At 43.7% G+C, this 4529-nt stretch overlaps 1 long non-coding RNA gene across 3 annotated transcripts; it reads right to left on the bottom strand.

Annotated features, from left to right (window-relative positions):
* Nucleotides 1-823: 823 nt before the first annotated feature.
* LOC108124375 (uncharacterized) lies at nucleotides 824-4222 on the bottom strand. 3 transcript variants are annotated; one of them, XR_011441999.1, is made up of 3 exons: nucleotides 3946-4181; nucleotides 3497-3892; nucleotides 824-838 (listed from the first exon to the last, which is right to left on the bottom strand). It is a non-coding gene; the product is annotated as an uncharacterized lncRNA (long non-coding RNA). The 3 variants fall into 3 exon arrangements; XR_011441998.1 differs by lacking the exon at nucleotides 824-838 and adding an exon at nucleotides 2340-3433; XR_001773240.3 differs by lacking the exon at nucleotides 824-838 and having other exon boundaries at nucleotides 3831-3892; nucleotides 3946-4222.
* Between the last annotated feature and the right edge of the window lie 307 nt (nucleotides 4223-4529).

The raw sequence follows: 4529 nt of genomic DNA, 5'->3' as shown, positions 1-4529 counted from the left end.
TTTGAACAGTTGATGGATCAACTTGCGCACGTCCTCGTCATAACTCACAACACTTTCCGCTCACAGATGCCCTGTTGGCCTTCCATCCATCTGTCCATCTGTCCGGCTGTCTGTCCGTTGGCCAAGGCCTCCACCATTTGACGTTTGACGTGAGAGCACGTTTGATGGAAGATCTGTCAGGACGGGCATTGAGCCTTGTTCCAATTCGCTTGCAGCTTTAGCCTGTCTGTTTCAATGTTGGCCAATTTGCAAACTGAATGATTGTCGGTGGCTTTTGTTCTCGGTCTTATTCACGTTCACGTTTCATGTACGAACTGAGTAAGGCTGAGTAAGAATTTCTTCATTTTTAGATATGGCCCTATAGCCGAGCTGATTTATTGGCAATTAATAAAATTGAAGTGTCATAATTCACAAGGCGGCTCTTGTAAGTCTGAGCTTTGATGGGGCTATACTTTGTGGGATGTTTCTGGAAAAGTGTGAGAAACTAGACTATTATGTGGGGGATACAGACTGAAAAGAACTTAGGCCTCAAACATGCTTTTAAGTATTTATCTGACTGCTTTTTATTGTCAAACACATTTTATTACATCAACTGTCTGAGCCGCAATGCAGCAAGTCCTCAAAAGCAACTCGAATCAGTTTGATGGATTCCAGAGGGGGAATTCCTTTTGCCAATGATGATGATGATGATGAGGAAGATAAGTACGCCGCCCCTTGACTGGTTGGTTCGTCGGGGCCACAGGGCGTATGAGAGTCGGGAGGATGGCTTTTGATTGATTGATGACGAATCAAGCATCGTAATTCACGTTGAGAGGCAAACAATTTGCGTCCCCGCCAGCTAGAAGGTGAGAAAATGAAGCGTTCTGCTGCTCCTCGCTTGTTGCTCATCCTATACGGATGGTGGGAAATATTTCGAAAAATGCCTACACACTTGCCAGGTCCTTCGATTTCGAGACACACACACTCCACACAAACACAGAGTCGCAGAGACAGAGAAGTGGGACTAGGACAAGGCCGCAGCAGAATCAAGGAATTATATCGTAATAGTCTGCCGTGTGGCAAAGGCCACCAACCAGCTCCCACCTCCCACTTGCCACCACCCACCACCCGCCTAGCAACAACAAAGAAAGAGCAGCAGGAGTATAAAAAAAAAGGAAGAAAAAAAGTTTTGTGGAAAAATTGTTTTCCCTGCACAGTTCAGTTCGGTTTCGGTTGGAGTTGAATTTCCTTGGCGAGGCACAAAAACCTCCGAATAGCGATTTTTTCACGTTTTAATGTTGCCCCCCCACACACACACACACACATACAGCCATACGTACTCTGATATGCCACCTTCTTTCGGCTTGAGTGTGTGCGTGTGAGCCTTGGCAGCGAGTCGAGCGTCTGCCTGCCGTCTGCTTCAGCTTTTTCTTTTGGCCAGGCCCAGAGTTCAAGTTCCCTCAGTCCCAACCAAGCCCCTTGCCCCGCCTGGCATGCCGCCTCTGCCCAAGTTCCATTCATCGAACCCCGGAATGGCAACTTGTTGATTTTTGTATGAAATTCACATGCAAAAACCAAACCAATTTCGCCCTTCATTGGCGCTCACCAGTCGGCATTCGCTTTCTTTTTAGCTTTTTTTTTTTATATATATTTTCTTTTATTTTTTTTTGTTTCGGGTCTCCTCTATCTCTCTTTCTGTTTCGTTGTGTTTGTTTTGCATGGCTTTTATTCAGCTTTTTTTTTCCATGGTTTTCCCGCAAACTAGGCTGCTCCAACGGCGGCCAAAAAGGAAATCAATAATCGATTTTCCTGTAATGCCATCGTGGCCCTCTTTTATTTCTTTAAAGTATCCTTTCATTGCAGGAAGTTTATGTGCCTGTTGAAGGATTTAAAGGAAGAGTGGAAAGCCTTTTAAAAATGTTCCTACAAAATCTAATAATTACTGAATAAAATCATTAAAATGTAACCTTTATGTCTTAGACCTTGTCACATTTGCATATTTGCGGCCAAAGTCCTTTGGCTAAAAGTGAAACACGATCCCTCAGCCCAAAAGCCACAACCACATGCCACAATTTACGGCTCGTTCATCAATTGTGACAACGGCTCGAGTAATATCCTTGGACATTTCACGCCAAACTGAACGCAGACGACACCCAATCAAAAAGACTTGCCCCTTCGAATGCACACAGCCAGCCAGGGCTTAAAAAAACCAAAAGATATAAAAGAAAATAATACCAATTAAGAGAAATCGAAAACGTTGAGGCAAAAGTGAAGTTTTCGCATAAAAAGGAAGGGGTTGACATTTATTAATTTTCGATTAGCGACATGGAATTTGTGTGCTACCGAATATATTTTGCGAAAAGACTTTTTCGGTAGCCGATCGGAACGATCTGTGAGCTTAGCGGTGTTAAGTTACCTTTCTGTTTCTTTTTTTTATATTTTTGTTAAAAGACGTTCGTCTTCTAATGCCGCTTGACACTTGCCGCCAAGTGTAAGGGACGCCACTTCACGGCCCGTTGCAAGCTCTCCTTCTCAGCCTCTATGCCCCTCTGGTTGCTGATTTATGGCCATTGTATTCATAAATCAAGAAAAGGTTTTCTCTCGGCCTGATCTAAATACGCCTTAAAAGCGTCCATCAGCCAGAAAGTATCAGGCTAACTGGCTGATCGCTTAATCGAACCACGATCCAGTCAATGGCAACACAATTAACCCCAGGGGGCTTTGCCACAACGACCATGTAATCATAAGACAGACACCCACGCATTCCACTTGGTGCAATTGCAAGTTGCAAGTTGCAGGTTGCAGGTTTCTGGTTTGCTGGTTGCACTTTGCCTTTGTGGCAGCCAGACGGCTAAGTGTGTAATTGGATTGTCAAAATGTTAACGAAATCACGACTCGGAATTAAGGGGAAACAGTAGCTATTAGAGAGGGTTTTGTATTTTAAACTTTTTGCAAACTGCATCAGTTTGTGGCAGGACCTTTAACCAGCAATCCAGGATTGTAAATACCTTCGTTTAGCATTTAATTTTTCTGTGGTTCTTCACAAAAACGAGGAACGAGTAACCTTTCCCCATAAATGCCGAGGACCGAGTGACAGATTGCCTGTATTTCTGGGAGTGCAGTGGGCGGGTTGGGGTCAGGTCAGCAGCTCCTGCTCCTGCTGGTCCTCCTACGGTTGGGAGCACAACTCATAATTCATCCGGATAACAACGATGGAGGAGGTCCTGTTTTCTGTTTGCAGTTTTACTGCTGAAGGGCTGAACCGCCGTTGGTGACGTTTTGACACCGTTTTCGGTGCGGCGATGATATGGCATTCATCTTGACAGCCATAACTGCCTCCGATGCCTGCCTGGCTGCCTGTCTGCCTGCGTGTGTGTATGTCCTTTCGTGCCCCCAATCATGATCATGATGATGATGATGATTTACTCTGTCCCTCGGAATGTCCTTTCTTTCTCTGTATGTAGGTGCGTGTGTGTGTGGCAGAGTGTTGTGTTCGTGATGCATTTACGTCACTTACTTGAATGTTGCAACGCATTTTCGGTCACCCAAAGCACAAACACACGCAGACGCAAGGACACATGACAAACATAACACCACCCACTGATGGCGGAGCAAGGACATGCCGGCCGTAGAAGCAGCGAGCACCAGAGACTGAAACATGTTGCGTCGTTGGCAGCAAAACCAAAAAATGTCCTTGACACTTAATTCACGCCGCATTAATGTGAACTGAAACTGAATGAAGTTGTTCGTCGTTGTGCCAGGCACAGTGGTTTACAAAGGCTACTTTTTATTTTCATTTTCTTAATATGCATTGTTAGACTTGGTACTGATTGTAAAAAATTGGAAATATCTGGAGTTTGAAAGACATAAACAATCAATTTTATTTATTCATAACAATTTAATTGATGGAATCCTGCAGGAGATATTTATTTAAATATCTAATTTTAAAGAGTTCTATTAACTTACTTTTTCCCGGGCTTGATCAGCTTCACCATTCGGACTATGCTGACTCCCTGACTTCCATTCTTGGCCATTAGCGAATTAACAAATGTGCTGCGAACTATGACTACTTTGGAGCTTCCCGCCATATTTATAAATATTTCTAGAAAAACTGAACAAATTTTGTACTGTCTATATCGTTGGGATTATTTTGAATATTATTACTCCACAAATTAGACTTGAAAAGCAATGAATATTTGATGCGCGATATATAAATATTTTGACTCACTGTCGTGCAACTCATTCTCAGGCATGCTCTAAAAATAGTGTACTGAAAAGTTTAACCTCAAAAACACTTTTCCGGCAATGATCTCTCTATAGCCCACCCAACCATTCTCATGGCGGGTCCTCCTCTGAACCTAACCCATGTTTTCACAACACTTTTCATGGCATTGCCCACTCTTAGCTCCCAGATCCCAGCTCACAGCTCCAGTCCTCTCATCATCATGTGACCAAAGTGAAATGCAGGCAACACATTGCATTCCCATTCCTGTGGACATGCCGAAAAATGCTCGTAAATTACTGGACAATGTGGAGTGGCGAAGGTTGCA

The sequence above is a fragment of the Drosophila bipectinata genome, chromosome 2L (assembly GCF_030179905.1).
Source record: "Drosophila bipectinata strain 14024-0381.07 chromosome 2L, DbipHiC1v2, whole genome shotgun sequence".
Taxonomy (NCBI): domain Eukaryota; kingdom Metazoa; phylum Arthropoda; class Insecta; order Diptera; family Drosophilidae; genus Drosophila; species Drosophila bipectinata.
The sequence above is the reverse complement of the archived record's forward strand: the minus strand, read 5'-3'. Positions and strand labels throughout refer to the sequence as shown.